Source organism: Scyliorhinus canicula, unplaced genomic scaffold, assembly GCF_902713615.1.
Source record: "Scyliorhinus canicula unplaced genomic scaffold, sScyCan1.1, whole genome shotgun sequence".
NCBI classification, from domain to species: domain Eukaryota; kingdom Metazoa; phylum Chordata; class Chondrichthyes; order Carcharhiniformes; family Scyliorhinidae; genus Scyliorhinus; species Scyliorhinus canicula.
Genome location: NW_024056017.1, coordinates 3746 through 23829, shown reverse-complemented (window position 1 = coordinate 23829; position 20084 = coordinate 3746). Strand labels below are relative to the sequence as shown.

Sequence of the window (20084 nt, the reverse complement as noted above, 5' to 3'; positions counted from 1 at the left end):
GCTGATGTTTTCGCACGGCGGATGAATCAATGAATCCCTTCCCACACTTAAAGCAGGCGAACGGCCTCTCTCCAGTGTGAACTCGCTGATGTGTCTTCAGGGTGGATAACTGAGCGAATCCCTTCTCACACTGAGAGCAGATGAATGGCTTCTCCCCAGTGTGACTACGTCGATGAGACTCCAGCTTTGATGGGGCTCTGAATCCCTTCCCACAGTCCCCACATTTCCATGGTTTCTTCCTGTTTTCGGTCTCCTCGTATCTCTCCAGATTGGACAGTCAGTGGAAGCCTTGTCTACACACAGAACATGTGCACTGTCTCTCCTCACTGTGAATGGTGTGATGTTTTTTCAGGCTGTGTAACTGGTTGAAGCTATTTCCACAGTCAGTTCACTGGAACACTCTCACTGGGATGTGTGTTGTGTGGGTCTCGGTGCTTTTCCGGTCACACTGATGTTTGAAATCTTTAGAAGCTGACAGTTCGGACAAACATTTCTCCTTCTCACAATGGTATTCAGATCAGAAGGAATTGAGTGCGTTTGTCACATCAAGATGTGCAGTTTGAGATTTCTGTCCATAATTCCTCCTCTTCCAATTTCCTTTAAAAACAATTTGCAAAAGTCATCATTGTTAGTACACGATGAAAATTCAGAACAGACAATTCTAGTTCCTATGGAGCATTATTTCCTCTCTTGTTCTCCAAAGTCTGTAAATCTCCATCCCACACAATCTCCCTCCATTCTCACTCTGTTGTATCTAATATTAACCCTCCCAATTATCCTGAAGGTGCTGATTCATGTTGATTGACAGATCCAAGCTCAGCGCACTGCTTCCTGACCAGGACACAGAGATTAGAATAGGAGCAAGAGTAGGCCATTCGGCCCACCAAGTCTGCTCAACCATTCAATGAGATCCTTGGCTGATCTACCTCAGCACCATTTTCCCCACACGATCCCCATATCCCTCAATATCTTCAATATCTAGAAACCTGTCAATATTTGTCTTGAACATATCTGATGACTGAGGCTCCACATTCCTCTGGGATAGAGAATTCCAAAGCTTCACCACATCCTCGACTGAAGAGATCCCTCATCTCATCTTTCTCTCTATTTTCCTACCTGTTCCCCATAACCCTTAACTCCATTGCCAATAAAATATCTGTCTAACTTGTGCTTCAATATATTCAATGACCCCCAGATACAACTGGTCCCTGCGGAAGAGAAATCTTAAGACTATCAAACCTCTGAAGGAAGAGATGACTGGAAATCTATAACGTAGCTACAGTCTTATATTACAAGGCGAGAAATAATAATAAATATAATTTATTACAGAACCGCAAATAATATATCTAATCTGTACCATGTAACATATCTCTGTCCATTATTCATTTAATTGCCCTGAAATGTCAGCCATCTCCTGGGGAACCTACCCCTTTAATTGTGAACATTAGGAAAGAGACCATCCTTTTCGCCAGACAAATCAATATGTCAAGCTTAGGGAGAGACCTGGACCACAAGGGAGAACAATAAATCAGAGTTCTCACCGATGGCAAGGAAGGAAAACCCGGCAGGTGGGTGGGGAGGATTCACAAACACCCGCTGGAGACCCCAAACCCCCAATAAGACCCATTGATTTTATTGTCAGTCTGCAGACAGGAGCTGGAGAACTGAACCCAGGCAGAGGAGAGGGAGGGAGAAAACTGGGAGTGGAGAAAAGAAATGGTGCAGAAGGGCAGCATGGTGGTGCAGTAGTTAGCACTACGGCCTCATGGCACCGAGGTCCCAGGTTCGATCCCAGCTCTGGGTCACAGTCCGTGTGCAGTTTGCACATTCTCCCCGTATTTACGTGGGTTTCTCCCCACAACCCAAAGATTTGCAGGGTAGGTGGATTGGCCACGCTAAATTGCCCCTGAATTGGAAAAAATAAACTGCGTACTCTAAATTTAAAAAAAAAGAAACGGTGCAGATGGGTTTGGATTTCAGCCCAGGGAGGAGGGAGAGTGTGTGGGATGGGGATTTACAGCTTTGGGGGAACAAGAGAGGGAAAAATGTTCCAGAGAAACTGGAATTGCCTGTTCAGAATTTCGATCCTGGACTGACAGTGATGGCTTTTGTAAACTCCTTTTACAGGGGGTTAGAAGGGGCCCCGCCCCTCATTCACTCCGATAGGTCGGAGGACCAGCTGCTGTCAGTCGGTCCTCCAGACCCGCCCCTCCTCTTCCTATTGGTCCGAAGCTGCCGTCAATCACCCGGACATTGTGATGGTTACAGATGGTGAGAGCGGCCATAGGCTCAGGCTGACTCGCTGATGTCCAATAATAACAGTGAGATACTCAGTGGGACAATCAGACAATAATAGTGGAGATGGGGCCCAGAGGAGAAACAGCAAAGGATTCACTCACTTTGAGAGTAACAAACACAGTGTCTTCTCCCATAATAAGAGTCAGGCTGCAGTGCGTGAGTCACACATCATTGCATCCAATGTAAAATCATAGAATTCCCTCAGTGCAGAAGGAGGCCATTTGGCCCATCGAGTCTGTAGCAACTCTCTGAAAGAGCATCCTCCCGTGGCGAATTCCCCACCCTATACCCATAACACCTCCCAGGGACAATTTAGCACAGCCAATCCATTTAATCTGCACATTTTTGGACTGTGGGAGGAAACCAGAGCACCCGGAAAGGAAATCTACGCAGACGCAGGAAAGCTCCACAGAGACAGTGACCCAAGGTCGGAATTAATCATAGAATCTACAGTGCAGAAGGAAACCACTCGGCCCATCGAGTCTGCACCGGCGTTACCTGATCTGGCCAACTCACTGAAATGTGGTTCATTCTGAATTGCCTCGCAAGCCACTCAGTTTAAGGGCAATTAGGAATGGGCAACCAAGTTGGTTTGCCCGTGACACTCGCATCCCATAAAGAATAGAGAAAATCAATGGGCTGTTTCCAGTGCCGGCTTCCAAGGAATCAGTACTGGTCCCTTCACTCCTGGTTACATCATTGATTTGAAAGTAAATGTAGGAACATGAGCAAGTTTACCTGTGAAACAAAAATGATTGATGAATGAGGAAGAAAGCTGGAGGGAAAACAATGCAAAATTTGACATGATAAATGGCAGGACAGGACTAGTTAGGCCAGAGCTAGATTCCTGTGCACAGGAAGACTGCACTAGAGAGAGCACAGAGGAGATTTAGGAACATTGACAAGAAATTGAAAATGTTTGCTCAGAGAAAGTTTGGATAAACTGGGGCTGTTTTCTTTGGAACAGAAGACTGAGGGGAGACCAAAATGAAATTATGACAAGCAGCCCGGCTAGCTCAGTCGGTAGAGCACTCTTAATCCCAGGGCCGTGGGTTCAAGACCCACATTGGGTGCTTCAGCTTCTTTAATGCGAGAACATTGAGCCGAACTGTTTTATGGGCGGCATGGTACCACAGTGGTTAGTATTGTTACGTCACAGCGCCAGGGTCCCAGGGTTCAATTCCCAGTTGGGACACTGTCTGCGCAGAGTCTTCACGTTCCCCCAGTGTCTGTATGGATTTCCTCCCACAAGTTTCGAAAGACATGCTTGTTAGGTGAATTGGACATTCTGAATCCTCCCTCTGTGTACCTGAATAGGTCCCCGAGTGTGGTTACGGGGATTTTCACAGTAACTTCGTTGCAGTGTTAATATAAGTCTACTAGTGACAATAGTAAAGATTATTCTAAATGTATAAAATTCTGGAGTTTCATGGTGGCACAGTGGTTGTGTGCCTGTGTGCTGGGGACCTGGGTTTGATCCTGGCCCTGGGTCACAGTCTGTAAGGAGTTTGCACATTCTCCCATTTTCTGTGTGGGTTTCACCCCCACAACCCAAATATGTGCAGGTTAGGTGGCTTGGCAAAATTAAATTGCCGCCAAAGTGGTAAAAAATATAAATTAATATATTTTTTAAATTCTGAGGGATCTAAATAGATTGGATAGGAAGGTCCTTTGGTTGAGGGATACATATAAAAGGGACCAGAGATTTATGGAAGGACTAGGAGGGTGGTGAGGATCTGTGACATGCTGCCTGAAATGATGACAGAAACCCTCATAACATTTTAAAAGTATTCAGATAGACAGTTGAATTGATGTAACTTAAAAAACTACAGACCACAATCTGCAAATTGAGTTTCGGCTGAATACCTACTTTGCAGCCACGATGACTGAATGAAATGCAACAGGAACAACAAACTTTGATAAAATCCGGGATAGTAACTCTCACTACTAACAAGGTAAGCAGTTTGCCCAGTTTTGCTGCCAAGTATGCTAATGCGGTAATTTTAAAATTTACCTGCCTACATAAGAGTACAACAGCAAATTATTTAACTTCCCCAATCGGTGATCGGTGTAATTAGTCTCAAATTTAACGCGGAATGGTCATTAAAAGTTTCCCAATCACTCTGATATCTGAAACCTTTGTCCTCAGACAGAACAGACAAACCATTTTACCTCCCAATGATATTCAGGTCCTGATGAATCGAATAATTCAGTCAGAGGATGACTTGATGTTTGGTTTGAAGTTCCCCTCAGTGAAGCCTCCTTTTTCTAAAGACGGAGTTTCCAAAGGAATTTCACTCTCAGTTCAGAAGAGAAATTCACAAGATTCTCTCTTCCGGCTTCCGGTTCCTGGATGTCCGCGCATGCGCCCTGCTGCACATTTCCGCTGAGAACGATAGCGGCCGCGCAGGCGCCCTGCTGTAAATCGCCCCCTAAACAAATGACAGCCTTTAACAGGGGCAGATCAGAGAGAAAAACACCGATGCGGCCGCCACATTCGGGACAAACACCGAACTGTATCAAAATTGCCGGAACCAATTGATAACCCGGAAGAACGCAATTGAATAATGGCGTGGAAGGGTACCCATAATGCCAGGCGCGGATGAATACGCCCTATATTCGTGACAGGAGCCAGAAAGCGCAGGCGTCACAATGCCCCGCCCCCGGAAGTAGCCTTTCTGTGCGGAGCATGCGCGGTGCTGCTCCGGCCTGAGCGCAGCCGCAGTGAGAGTGAGTGTGGCTCCCAGAGGCTGAATGAGAGCCGCCGCGAGCGGGGACAATGGTGAGAACCCAAACCCCCCAATAAGACCCATTGGTTTTATTGTCAGTCTGCAGACAGGAGCTGGAGAACTGAACCCAGGCAGAGGAGAGGGAGGGAGAAAACTGGGAGTGGAGGAAAGAAATGGTGAGATGGGTTTGGATTTCAGCCCAGGGAGGAGGGAGAGTGTGTGGGACGGAGATTTACAGCTTTGGGGGAACGAGAGAGGGAAAAATGTTCCAGAGAAACTGAAATTGTTCAGAATTTCTATTCTAGACTGACTGATGGCTTTTGTAAACTCCTTTTACAGGATATTGGAAGTGGAGAATTGGCTGACAGAAAGCGGAAAACCAAACATCACATCAAAATCACTCAATTCATTAAGAGCTCAATATCTTCAGTCTTTAAATTTGGAAGAAGTGTTTGTTCTGTTTCAGCAGGGTGACTCCAAAAGCACCGAGACCCACCCCCAATGAGAGTTTTCAGTTCACTGACTGGAGAGAGTTTTAACCAGTTACACAGCCTCAAAAAAGTATCACAAGCGACTACAAGGTTTAGATTATACCCTATTGATGTTGTTAGTCATGTACAGGACTCAATAATGTTTACTCTGACAGTCTTAATCTGCTGATGAGGTTTATTATTCTGAATAAATGTGAAATAAATCAACTTTGTTTGAAACGATGTTGCAGATTTTTATCTTTCCCACCTGAATGTTGAACATCACCTGTCTGGAGCTCAGAAAGGACAATCTGGGGAAGTATCATACAGCAGGAACAGAACTTCAACCTGGACACAGTCTTTCAGGGTCACACTGAGAGGGACAAATGACACTTTCTCATCTCTCTTCACTGACAGCAAAGTCCCCGTGTGGGTTAATCCTGAGGCGTGTAAGAAATGTGTCCCAATCTCTCTCTTCCATGGTTCATTCTGCTCTCTGTAGCTGGGAGCTGATAACCTGCTCCCTTATATTTTATATCATTCTTTCTGTTTTCCTTGTTTCCTCTATTACTCAGCTTTTATTCTCGCCACCTCACCTTTCTGTTTTTTTAAATCTCAGTCTTTCTTTCTCCTTTCATCTATATTTCTCTCCTATTCCTATTTAATTGAGGTGTTCAAAATCATGAAGTGTTTGATAGATTGAAGGAGGAAAAAGTGGGAGCGAAACAGTAAATGTTGGAAAAACTCAGCAGTTCTGGCAGCATCGGTACCGAGAGAAACAGAGTTTACGTTTCGAATCCCTCTGACTCAGAGCAGGAGAAACTGATTTTGTCCCTCTGATATCAGGGAAGGCGAAAAGGAGATTTAATAGAGGTGTTTAAAATGAAGGATTTGTGATAGTGTCGATGGGGAGAAACTGTTTCCCAACAGCAGGAGGTTTTGTAACCAGAGGACACAGAGATTTAAGATATTTGACACCAGGACCCAAGGGGGTGATGATGAGAATTGTTTTTACACAGTGATGTGATGTGATCTGGAATTGACACTGACAGGCTGCTGGAAGCAGATTTACAGTAACTTTCAAAGGGAGTTACACTTGTAGAGGGTAAATTGGCAGTGTTATGGTGAATCAGATGAATTCGACAGTTCACTCATAGAATCTCTGCAGTGCAAAAGGAGGCCATTCGGCCCATTCAGTTGGCACTATACCTAGGCCCAATCCCCCACCCTATCCCTGTAACTCCACCTAACCAACACATTTTTGGGGACGAAGGAGAAGTTGATCATGGCCAATTCACCTAAGCTGCAAATCTTTGAATGGTGGTAAGAAACCCATGCGGACACTGGGAGAAAGTGCAAACTCCACACACCGGAATTGAACCAGGGTCCATGGTGCTGTGAGGTAGCAATGATGCCCTTTGTGACAGTCTGAATTTTCCTCTCCTGATGTTTTAACATTTGATCTTTTCAATCACAATGTGTCTCAAAGAGAAGATTGAAACTTTGGTTTTAGTTGTCAGATATATTTCCTGTATAAATCGAGAACCAGTAGAATGATTTCAGTTCCTCTACAAATACACCTCAGATACCAGAAATCTCTGGAGTTCCCCACGTCCTCATTGCTCTCATCTTGGATAGAACAGCACTGAATCAGGTGGAGTCAGTCACACGTGCCTCTGTCACGATGTTTCCATTCCTATTTTATCACACACCTCCCAGTGACACTGACTATAACACAGAAACATCAAATTATCATTGCTGTCTTGCATCTTGCCCTCCTATTATTGTCAAATGATAACAGTGACGGATTACACACACCAGCATTGGAATAACAGGCATTCCCGTACCAGCCTCCCCGAACAGATGCCGGAATGTGGCGACTAGGGGCTTTTCACAGTAACTTCATTTGAAGCCTGCTTGTGACAATAAGCGATTTTCATTTCAGGCAGGTTATTGTCTAATAATAACTGACAGAATTATTATCTGGGACCCTGGATCTGGGAAGCAACAGTGTTACCCACTGTGCTACCATGCCGCCCTAGATTGGCCCAGATAGGGTGATATTTCATACCGACCGTGCAGATTCAATGGGCCGAATGGCCTCCTCACTTACACACTGCAGTCTGACATTACTGGAAAGACACTGTGTTTGTTACTCTCAAAGTGAGTGAATCCTTTGCTATTTCTCCTCTGGGCCCCATCTCCACTATTATTGTCTGATTGTCCCACTCAGACTCTCACTTATTATTGGACAATCAGCGAGTCAGCCTGAGCCTGTGGCCGCTCTCACCCTCACAATATCCGTATGATTGACGGCAGCTCCGGACCAATAGCAGGAGGAGGCGGAACTAGAGGAACGAGTGAGGGCGGCTGGTCCTCCAACCAATCGGACTGAATGAGGGGCGGGGCCAGGCTGTGATTGAGGCATGCGCAGTGTGGGTAATGGCGAAGGAGAACGACGTGTTTTTCAGATCGGAAATTGGTGACAGGCGATTAACAATATGGAGGGAGCAAGAGATCGCGCGGGTGGGCACAAACGTTGTATAAAGCTTTTGTGAGCCGCAAACCGCGGAAAATTTTTCTGGGGCCCAGTTTGTACCGAGCAGAACTGCAACTCCACATTTCGGCTCGGGTTTACGGCCGCCATCTTTATTGGATGCTCATCAGGGCGCATGCGCGTTTCTCATCTTTGTCGGGGCGATGTCACAATGAGTGGGAGGAGCTTGTTCCCCATTGTTCAGAATGGAGACAACTTGTCCATCAAACTGGATTAGTCTTTGAGTCCCAATGTCTTATTGATGATGCATAGCGGTGGCAGAGATGGAAAGAAAAGGAAGGCAATCCTGATCTCCAGATATCATTGTCTGAGTGGGTTTCCTCTGGGTGCTCCGGTTTCCTCCCACAGTCCAAAGATGTGCAGCTTAGGTGGAGTAGCCGTGCTAAATTGCCCTTAGTGTTTGAAAAGGTTTGGGTGGGGTTACTGGGTTGAGGGGATAGATTGGAAGTGTGGCTTTAAATGGGGTGCTCTTTCCAAGGGCCGGTGCAGACTCGATGGGCTGAATGGCCTCCTTGTGCACTGTAAATTCAAGATTCATTGGACATCCTATCCCATGTGTCCAAAGCTCTGCGGCTCTGTTCAGTCACATTAAGACCCAGGGCAGAAACTCCCAACCCTGAGTGGACAACACCCTCAAATCGAGGGACTGCTGATGACAAGAGGGTCAGTGTGCAGCGGGTGGGCATGAGCGGCCATCCTGGACCAGGGAGCAGGAGGAGTGAATGTTGTGATTTTCTATCCTGGACAGACAGTGATTAATTTTGGAAACGCTTTTTACAGGGGATTAGTCGGGGAGGATTTACACACAGCAAATTCAAACCAGGAGAAATATTTATCTTTCCCGAATTACATTTCTGGACTGACAGTGATGCCTTTGTAAACTTCTTTCACAGGGACTTAGAAAGGAATTCGCAGACAGGAAACTCACAACCAATCCTCACATCAAATTCTGACAGCACCATTCGGGTTATCAGGACCTGGAGATTATCGCCCTTTGTGTGTAAGCATTGAGTTCAGATCATTATCACTCACTGTGTAAAATCTCCCCTATAGATCTTGCTCACAATCATAAATCTGTGTCCCATAATCCTTTTATAATCTGCTCTTGAACAGCTTTTCTTTATCTTTTGCCGGGTTTGCCGTTGTCGTTTCCGGTGCCTGGGTCGCTGCCGGGTGGTCCGTTCGGTTTCATTCCTTTTTCCTGTATTTGTCGGGGATGAATGGGCTTGGACCCGTCCATTTTAGGATCCAGTACGCAATTGAAGTTTGCTCCAAGAATCAACTGATGTGTATCCAGATCTGGGGTGGACCCCAATAATATTTTTTACAAAGGAACATCGTCCCAGTTAGGGGCAATGACCCACTGACCACCATGTATCTCCCATTAGTGTCTGCAATGATCTTAGTGACCGAAAGAGGGACCTGTTTATCGATTAGAATTGCAACACCTCGGGCAGCATGGTGGTGCAGTGGTTAGCACTGCTGCGTCACAGCGCCAAGGTCCCAGGTTCGATCCCGGCCCTGGGTCACTACGGGTGTGGAGTTTGCATATTCTCCCCATGTTTGTCTGGGTTTCACCCCACAACCCAAAGATGTGCAGGGTAGGTGAATTGGCCATGCTAAATTGCCTCTTAATTTGAAAAAATGAATTGGGTACTCTAAATTTACAAAACAAAAGAATTGCAGCACCTTGAGTCCTTCGTCAAAGCCCGAGTGAAACACTTGGCTCCCCACTCCGCAGTCAGGTCTGATCTCTAACCCTTAGTCAAAGCCCGAGTGAAACACTTGGCTCCCCGCTCCGCAGTCCGGTCTGATCTCTAACCCTTAGTCAAAGCCCGAGTGAAACACTTGGCTCCCCGCTCCGCAGTCCGGTCTGATCTCTAACCCTTAGTCAAAGCCCGAGTGAAACACTTGGCTCCCCGCTCCGCAGTCCGGTCTGATCTCTAACCCTTAGTCAAAGCCCGAGTGAAACACTTGGCTCCCCGCTCCGCAGTCCGGTCTGATCTCTAACCCTTAGTCAAAGCCCGAGTGAAACACTTGGCTCCCCGCTCCGAAGTCTGGTCTGATCTCTAACCCGCAAGTGAGTCTCCTGCAAGAACACCACACCAACATTTAGATTCTTTAGGTGAGCGAAAACCCTCCACCTCTTTACTGGTCCAACCAATCTGCTTATGCTCCAGGTGACCAGCTGAATCAGGCGTCTGTCGTTTCCCCCCCCCCCCTCCCCCTTCACAGAATCAGTCACGAGGGACTATCCAGTAAATCTTCAAAATGTACAGGTCAAGATGGCCGCCACACACGCACCCATACCCTCCGAGTAAGACGCAAACAGTTCTTTAGTCATCAGGTAGCTAACCCATCTCCCTCCCCAACCCCCATATGTCTACATTGTGCTTCATAAAGAAAATCTCCCTTCACCCCGAACAGAAAAACAGATTTCATCAGAAAATTTCAAAACTATATAGAGGATATCACAACACCCATCCCACCCCACAAGAAATGTAGATCTTGTCCAATACAGATAACTGGACCCCAGTCCATGCTTTACAATGTTCGCCTCCTCCGGTGTCTCAAAATGGAAGTCTTTGGACTCATACGTGAGCTGCAGCTTTGCTGGGTAAACCACCCCGAATCAAACTCCTTTCTTACACAGAGCAGTCTGAACCTTATTAAAGGCCGCTCACTTCCTCACCAGCTCGGCTCCCAGATCCTGGTAAATCCTCACTCGGATAACTGAGTGAATCCCTTCCCACGGTCAGAACAGGTGAATGGTCTGTCGCCGGTGTGACTGCGGTGATGAGTTCCCAGCTCACATGGGGGCTTGAATCCCTTCCCACAGTCCCCACATGTCCATGGTTTCAGCATGCTGCTGGTGTCCTTGTCCCTCTTCAAATTTGACGATCGGTTTATGTCGGGGGTTACAGGGGCTAGTTTAGCACAGGGCTAAATCGCTGGCTTTTAAAGCAGACCAAGGCAGGCCAGCAGCACGGTTCAATTCCCGTACCAGCCTCCCCTAACAGGCGCCGGAATGTGGTGACTAGGGGCTTTTCACAGTAACTTCATTTGAAGCCTACTTGTGACAATATGTGAATTCATTTTTCATTTCATGTCTTGTCCCCACAGAGAGCATGTGTACGGTCTCTCCCCGTTCTGAATGGTGTGATGTTTTTTCAGACTGTGTGACTGGTTAAAGCTCTTTCCACAGTCAGTTCACTGGAACACTCTCACGCGAGTCGTGTGTGTATCGGGTTTTTTTTCAGTCACACTGATCTTGAAAATTATTTCCTACCGACAGAACAGACAAACATTTCTTCTTCCACATTCACATGCCAATGATATTTAGGTCCTGATGAATGGAGTGACTCTGTTAAATCTTGATGTGAAGTTTGATTGGAGTTTCCATCTGTAAATCCTCCCCTTGTAATATCCTGTAAGAGGAGTTTATAAAAGTCATCACTCGGGGCAGGTAAGGTGGCTCAGTGGTTAGCCAAGGACCTGGGTTTGATCCCGGACCTGGGTCACTGTCCGCATGGAGTTTGCACATTCTCCCCGTGTCTGTATGGGTGTCACCCTCACAATCCAAAAAGATGTGCAGGGCAGGTGAATTGGCCTCGCTAAAATAACTCCTTAATTGGAAAAAAAAATTGGTACTCTAGATTTGTTTTTTTTTGTAATTAAAACAAACAAAAGTCATCACTGTCAGTCCAGGATAGAAATTCTGAACAGACAATTCTAGTTTCTCTGAAACATTTTTCCCCTCTCTTGTTCCCCCAAAGCTGTAAATCCCCGTCCCACACACTCTCCCTTCTCCCTGGGCTGAAATCCAAACCCATCTCACCATCTGCACCATTTCTTTCCTCCACGCCCAGTTTTCTCCCTCCCTCTCCTCTGCCTGGGTTCAGTTCTCCAGCTCCTGTCTGCAGACTGACAAAATCAATGGGTCTTATTGGGGGATTGGGGCCTCCTTAACAGGTTCGTGCATTTATTTGTCTGACGAAAAGAATGGTCTCCGGTCGCACCATGGTTAGCACTGCTGCCTCACGGCGCCAAGGACTCGTGTTTGATCCCGGCCCTGGGTCACTGTCCGTGTGGACATTCTCCCCGTGCCTGCGTGAGTAACAGCTCCACAACCCAAAGATGTGCAGGGTAGGTGGATTGGCCACACTAAATTGCACCTTAATTGGAAAAACATAATTGGTTACTCAAAATTTATTTCAAAAAAATTGTCTCTTTCCTAATGTTCACAATCAAAGAGGTGGGTTCCCCCAGGAGATGGCTGATTTTTCAGGGGACATTAAATTAATAATGGACAGAGATATGTCTAGTGTTGTTACGTGGTACAGATTAGATGTATTATTTACCGTTCTGTAATAAGTAAATGTATCATTTATCGTCTTGTAATAGAAGACTGTAGCTACGTTATAGATTTCCGGTTATCTCTTCCCTCAGACGGTTGTTAGTCTTTGGATTTCTCTTCCACAGGGACCAGTTGTATCTGGGGGTCATTGAATATATTGAAGCACAAGTTAGACAGATATTTTATTGACAATGGAGTTAAGGGTTATGGGGAACAGGTAGGAAAATAGAGTGAAAGCTGAGATGAGGAGGGATCTCTTCACTCGAGGATGTGGTGAAGCTTTGGAATTCTCTACCCCAGAGGAATGTGCAGCCTCAGTCATCAGGTATGTTCAAGACAAATATTGATAGGTTTCTAGATATTGAAGATATCGAAGGATATGGGGATCCTGTGGGAAAATATGCTGAGGTAGATAGGCCAAGGATCTCATTGAATGGTTAGCAGACTCGGTGGGCCGAATGGCCGACTCTTGCTCCTATTATAATCTGTGTGTCCTGGTCAGGAAGCAGTGAGCTGAGCTTGGATCTTTCAATCAACATGAATTAGCACCTTCAGGAGAATTGGGAGGGTGAATATTAGATACAGCAGAGTGAGAATGGATGGAGAGTGTGTGGAATGGATATTTACAGCTTTTGGAGAACGAGAGAGGAAATAATGTTCCATAGGAACTAGAATTGTTGGCTCTGAATTTCTATCCTGGACTAACAATAATTAGTTTTGTAAATTGTTTTTAAAGGATATTGGAAGAGGAGGAATTATAGACAGAAATCTCAAACGTCACGTCTCAATGTGACAAACTCACTCGATTCCTTTTGATCTGAATATCATCGGCGAGAAGGAGAAATGTTTGTCCGATCTGTCAGCTTCAAAAGATTTTAAACGTGAATGTGACTGGAAAAGCACCGAGACCCACACAACACACACCCGAGTGAGAGAGTTCCAGTGAACTGACTGTGGAAAGAGCTTCAACCAGATACACAGCCTGAAAAAACATCACCCCATTCACAGTGAGGAGAGACAGTGCACATGTTCTGTGTGCAGACAAGGCTTCCAGTGATTGTCCAATCTGGAGAGACACGGCGAGACCCAAAACATGGAGAAACCGTGGGAATGTGCGGACTGTGGGAAGACATACAGATTCCCATCTCAGCTGGAGGTTCATCGACGCAGTCACACTGGGGAGAGGCCATTCCCCTGCTCTCAGTGTAGGAAGGGATACAGATTCCCATGTGAGCTGGAGATTCATCAACACAGTCACACTGGGGAGAGGCCATTCATTTGCTCTCAGTGTGGGCAAGGATTCACTCGTTTATCCAACCTGAAGCGACACGAGCGTGTTCACACCGGGGAGAAGCCATTTACCTGCTCTCAGTGTGGGAAGGCATTAACTGATTTATCCAGCCTGCAGTCACACCAGCAAATTCACACTGGGGAGAAGCCATTCACCTGCTCTCAGTGTGGGGAGGGATTCATTGATTCATCCACCTTGCTGAAACATCAGCGAATTCACACTTTGGAGAGGCTGTTCACCTGCTCTCAGTGTGGGAAGGGATTCATGAATTCATCCACCTTGCTGAAACATCAGCGAATTCACACTGGGGAGAGGCCGTTCAACTGCTCTCAGTGTGGGAAGGGATTCATTGATTCATCCGCTCTGCGGCAACATCAGCGAGTTCACACTGGGGAGAGGCCGTTCACCTGCTCTCAGTGTGGGAAGGGATTCCGTGATTTATCCAACCTGCAGATCCATCAGCGAGTTCACACTGGTGAGCGCCCGTTCACCTGCTCTCTATGTGGGAAGGGATTCACTCAGTCATCCAGTCTGCAGACACACCAGCGAATTCACACTGGGGAGAAGCTGTTCCCCTGCTTTCAGTGTGGTGAGAGGTTCTGTGATTTATCCAGCCTGCAGACACACCAACAAATTCACACCGGGAAGAGGCCGTTCACCTGCTCTCAGTGTGGGAAGGGATTTATTGATCCATCCATCCTGCAGAGACACCAGCGAGTTCACACTGGGGAGAAGCCATTCACCTGCTTCCTCTGTGGGAATGGATTCACACAGCTATCCACTCTGCAGACACACCAGCGAGTTCACACTGGAGAGAGGCCATTCACCTGCTCTTAGTGTGGGAAGGGATTACACAGAAACTTAGAAAATAGGAGCAGTAAGAGATCTTTTGGCCCTTTGCACCTGCTACGCCATTGATTACGATCATGGTTTATCATCCAACTCAATTCCTTAATCCCACTTTCCCCTCCATATCCTGTGATCCGGCTTGGGTCACTGTCTGTGGGGAATCTGCACGTTCCCCCCCTGTCTGTGTGGGTTTCCTCCCACAGTCCAAAGATGTGCAGGTTCGGTGGATTGGCCATGCTAAATTGCCTTTCGTGTCCAAAAAGGTTAGCTGGGGTTACTGGGATAAGGTGGAGGTACGGGTTGGGTAGTGTGATCTTTCCATGGGCCTGTACAGACTCGATGTACCAAATTGCCTCCTGCACTGTAAATTCTATGATCTATTCTATGATTCTTGAAAACATAGTGTATTGGTCTCAACTATTTCCTATGGTAACAGATTCCACAGGCTCACCACTCTGAAGAAGTTTCTCCTCCTCATCTCTGTCTAAAATGGTACCCCGTATCCTCAGACTGCGACCTCTAGTTACCACCATCGGGAAAATCTTTCCGACATCTACCCTGCCAAGTCCTGTTAGAATATTATAGGTTTCTGAGAGATCCCCCATTCTTCTGAACTCCAGCCAATACAATCCTAACTGATTCAATCTCTCATACGTCAGTCCCACCATCCCAGGAATCAGTGTGGTAAACCTTCGTTGCAATCCCTCTGGAGCAAGAACATCCTTCCTCAGATAAGGAGACCAAAACTGCACACAATATTCCAGCTACGGCCTCGCCAAGGCCCTGTATAATTGCAGCAAGATATTCCTGCTCCTGTACTCTAATCTGCTCGCAATGAAGGCTGGCATAGCATTTGCCTTCTTTACCTCCTGCTGTAGCTGTGTGCTTTCCTTCAGTGACTGGCGTACGAGGATACCCAGGTCTCGTTGCAGGCAATTACTAATATTTAAGGAATTATTACAGATTTACATGGGGCTCGGTTAGCTCAGTGGCTGGATGGCTGGTCTGTGCTAAGTGACACCAACATGACAGGTTAAATTCCCATACAGGCTGGGGTCAGCCATGGTCTGTGTCAGTATTTATGCTCCACATGAGCCTCCGCCCATCAGCATCTCCTATTCTTTCTCCCTCATGTCTGTATCTTGCTTTACGTTCAACGTATTTATGCTCTTCACCTCAACCACTCGCTGTGGTAGCGAGTTCCACGTTCTGACCACTCTCTGGGTAAAGAGGTTTCTACTGAAATTCCTATTGGACTATTGAATCCCTTTATAATCTTAAAGATTTCCATCAGGTCACCCATCAGTCTTCTCTTTTCCAGAAAAAAGCAGCCCCAGCCTTTCCCGAGTGTTAAATGCTCTCAGTTCTGTATATTATGAACCTTTGTTGCACCTTATCCAGTGCCTCTATTTTCTTTTTCTAAACGGAGATCACCAATGTTGATAGTGCTCCCAGTGTAGTCTCACCCTGGTACTGAACAAGTTGGACATTTCCTCCATGCTTTTCAAATCAATCACTCTGGAATGGAACTCTATATATGGATCCCACACTTCAGGAAAGATGTGAAGTTCTTAGGGTGTAGAGAACATTTACAATAATAATAATAATCTTTATTATTGTCACAGGTAGGCTTACATTAACACTGCAGTGAGGTTACTGTGAAAATCCTCTAGTAGCCACACTCCTCACCTGCTCCGGTACACCGAGGGAGAATTCAGAATCTCCAATTCAGCTAACAAGCACATCTTTCGAGACTTGTGGGAGGAAACTCACGCAGACACAGGGAAAACGTGCAGAGTCTGCAGACAGTGGCCCAAACCGGGAATCGAATCTGGGACCCTGATGCTGTGAAGCAACCGTGCTAACCATTGTGCAAGAATGGCACCAGGGATAAGGGACTCCAGGTAGTTGGAACGACTGGAGTAGCTGTCTCTCCTGAGATCACAGCATGTGGAGGGTGGGGAATGGGGCCATTCAGCCCTTTGAGACCATGTTGACTCTCTGTGGAGGAAGCCAGTCTGTCCATTGCCCTGTTCTATCCCCAAATCTGTGCAGGTTTATTTCTCTCAGTGCCCGTCCAATTTCCGATTGAAATCATTCCGTCATATCTGCATCGCCTACTCTCAAAGGCAGCAAGTTGCAGGTTGTCACCACTCGTTTTACCTGTACACAAGGCTCCTAGAGCACAGAGGAGTCTATTTGGCCCATTTTCCCCGTGCCAGCTCTTTGTACAGTGACCCATTCAATACCAGATTACGACTTTTTTGTTTTCTTTTTCAGAATGTATCAAATTATCTTTTGGAAGTTACAATCCAATGAGATTCCAGCACCATTTACAGACAGTGTATTCCAAATCACAACAACCCGCTGTGTTATACAAAAAATAAATGTGCATATGGTGTGTCGGGAGTTTCACAGAGTATTCAAAATGGTATCAATGCCGTGGTTATTACACAAAATTAAGACTCAATCTTTATCAATGATTCTGGTGAGGACACCGAGTGTAATATATCCTAGTTTGCAGACAATTAGAATAAATGTACATTTCTATAAAACCTCTCACAAACACTGGACCTCCAAAAGTGTTTTAAAGCCAATGGAGTACTTTTGAAATATATTCACTGTTGTAATGTAGGAAGCTGTAAGTACGCATGTGTAATCACATTTAGTTCTAAAATTGTTATTTTCATAGTGTATTCAATGTCACGTGTAACAAGGTCAAGGAAGCCCTTTTATACCTCTAACACGTGGCTTCATGCAGCCATTTCACCTTCTGTACCTTTTCTATATTAACAATGTATTTATTTCAGAGCAACAAACAATAATTAAATCAATGATTATTCAGTAGTGAACAGTGATTATCATTAGTGAATTGGTGTATGAGGTAATTATTTTGTGAAGACTAGATCTTTATTTTAAAAAATAAACACTGTCAACCAAAAAGTTTCAAACAGCAGAACTATCAGAATTTGTTTGAAAAAATAAATTCCTTGTAATTTTGAGAAATTACAAGACATCATATTCTGCCAAGACTGTGGGCTAGGCAGTGGCGTAATGGTATTGTTACTGGGCTAGTAATCCAGAGACCCAGATTAATGCTCTGGGGATCTGGGAATGAATCTGTGATAGATAATGAAATTGAATAAAATCTTAAATGAGAAGTCTAATGATGACATTGTGGATTGTTGTAAAAATCCATCTGGTTCACTAATATCCTTCAGGAAATCTGCTCTCCTTACGTGGCCTGTCCTACACATGACTCCAGATCCACGGCAATGTTGTGGTTGATTTCTAAGTGCCCTCTGAAATAGCCTCACAAGACACACAGATGAAAATGAAATGAAAATCGCTTATTGTCACGAGTAGGCTTCAAATGATGTTACTGTGAAAAGCCCCTAGTCGCCACATTCCTGCGCCTGTTCGGGGAGGCTGGTACGGTTCAAGAGCAATTGGAATGAGCAGTAAATGCTGGTCCAGCCAGTGACGCCCACCTCCCATGAATGAATAATTTTGAAGACGACTCTTTTCAATTTGAAGACAAGTAAGAAACTGTCTCTGATTGGATTTGATTTATTGTCACGTGTACCGAGGTACAGTGAAAAGTATTGTTCTGCATACAGTCCAGACAGATCGTTCCATACATGAAAAAACAAAGTGCGGATCTTGGAAGTTTGCTCAGTTCACAAAAGAATTTAATGGCTTTGTAGACGCAGATTAATATTTTAATCACCATCTGAAACATATCTAATGGTAATGTATGCTCATCTTGACAGACACAAACGATACTGTAACTGAATTAAAGGAAATGTCAGATTTAACAAAACCACCTTGAAAAATTCGGCCTTAATGGAGAAACAGGAAAAGCCACTCAGGGAGATGAGGAAATCCAGGCTCAGTGCGGATTTGCTGTCACCCCTCCTTTCTTATACATGAACGGTATTTAGGCTGCAGAATGTTTCACACCAAAACACAGAGGGGTCAAATATAAGCAACACATAATTCTCAATTCTCTTCCATTAAACGATATTTGACTTTGTTTAAAAGATGTCTGTGGTTAAACTGAACAAAGATTCATGGGATTTGTGTTACCCAGTGAAGGATTCAACTGTAGCTACATGTATGCCCGACTGGTAGAATGGGACGACACCGTACTGGACGCAACAAGAATGAAATGGGAGGACGACCTGGGGATGGAGATAGGGTGGGGACTCTGGAGCGAAGCACTGTAGAGGGTCAACTCCACCTCCACGTGCACAAGGCTCAGCCTGACGCAACTAAAAGTGGTACATAGAGCCCACTTAACAAGAAACCGTATGAGTAGGTTCTTCCCGGAGGTGGAGGACAGATGTGAACGGTGCCACAGAGGCCCGGCCAACCACGCCCACATGTTCTGGTCTTGCCCCAGACTTGTGGAGTACTGGACAGCCTTCTTCGAGGCTATGTCCAAAGTGGTGAGGGTGGAGCCATGCCCGATAGTGGCGGTCTTCGGGGTTTCAGACCAGCCAGATCTATTCCTGGGGAGGAGGGCGGACGCCCTTGCCTTTGCCTCCCTGATCGCCCGCTGTAGAATCCTGTTTGGCACCGCCCAGAGCTGCAGACTGGCTGTCCGACCTCTCGGAATCTCTGCAAATGGAGAAAATCAAATTCGCCATCCGAAGGTCAGACGACGGCTTCCACAGAACGTGGGAGCCATTCATGCAATTGTTCCAGGACCTGTTTGTGGCCAACGTACAAGAGGAAGAATAGTCGGGTGGCCAAGAATCAGGGGAAAATGGACGGGAATCGGAGGAAGGTAGCGGGGGGGAAGAGGGCTACGGGTTCGTTAGATAGATAGAGAAATACAGCACAGAACAGGCCCTTCGGCCCACGATGTTGCGCCGAACTTTTGTCCTAGGTTAATCATAGAATTTTGGACAATTTGTCATGGCCAATCCACCCAACCTGCACATCTTTGGACTGTGGGAGGAAACCGGAGTACCCGGAGGAAACCCACGCAGTCACGGGGAGGATGTGCAGACTCCACACAGACAGTGACCCAAGTCGAAATCGAACTTGGGACCCTGGAGCTGTGAAGCAATTGTGCTATCCACAATGCTACCGTGCTGCCCTTAAGAAGTTAACCTACACTCCCTTATTCTACCCTAATCCAAGTACCTATCCAATAGCCGTTTGAAGGTCCATAAATTTTCCGACTCAACTACTACCACAGGTAGTGCATTCCATGCCCCCACTACTCTCTGGGTAAAGAACCTACCTCTGACATCCCCTCTATATCTTCCACCATTTATCTTAAATTTATGTCCCCTTGTAATGGTGTGTTCCACCCGGGGAAAAAGTCTCTGACTGTCTACTCTATCTATTCCCCTGATCATCTTATAAACCTCTATCAAGTCGCCCCTCATCCTTCTCCGTTCCAATGAGAAAAGGCCCAGCACCCTCAATCTTTCCTCGTATGACCTACTCTCCATTCCAGGCAACATCCTGGTAAATCTCCTCTGCACCTTTTCCAAAGCTTCCACATCCTTCCTAAAAT

At 45.9% G+C, this 20084-nt stretch overlaps 2 long non-coding RNA genes across 3 annotated transcripts; both read left to right on the top strand.

The window, feature by feature from the left end:
• The first annotated feature begins 4983 nt into the window (after positions 1 to 4983).
• Positions 4984 to 5740, top strand: LOC119961627. 2 transcript variants are annotated; one of them, XR_005459690.1, is made up of 2 exons: positions 4984 to 5080; positions 5367 to 5740. It is a non-coding gene; the product is annotated as an uncharacterized LOC119961627 (long non-coding RNA). The 2 variants fall into 2 exon arrangements; XR_005459691.1 differs by lacking the exon at positions 4984 to 5080 and adding an exon at positions 5124 to 5203.
• Positions 5741 to 9010: 3270 nt separating this feature from the next.
• On the top strand, positions 9011 to 17502 carry LOC119961628. Its single transcript, XR_005459692.1, has 2 exons — positions 9011 to 9054; positions 16177 to 17502. It is a non-coding gene; the product is annotated as an uncharacterized LOC119961628 (long non-coding RNA).
• The last annotated feature ends 2582 nt before the right edge of the window (positions 17503 to 20084 follow it).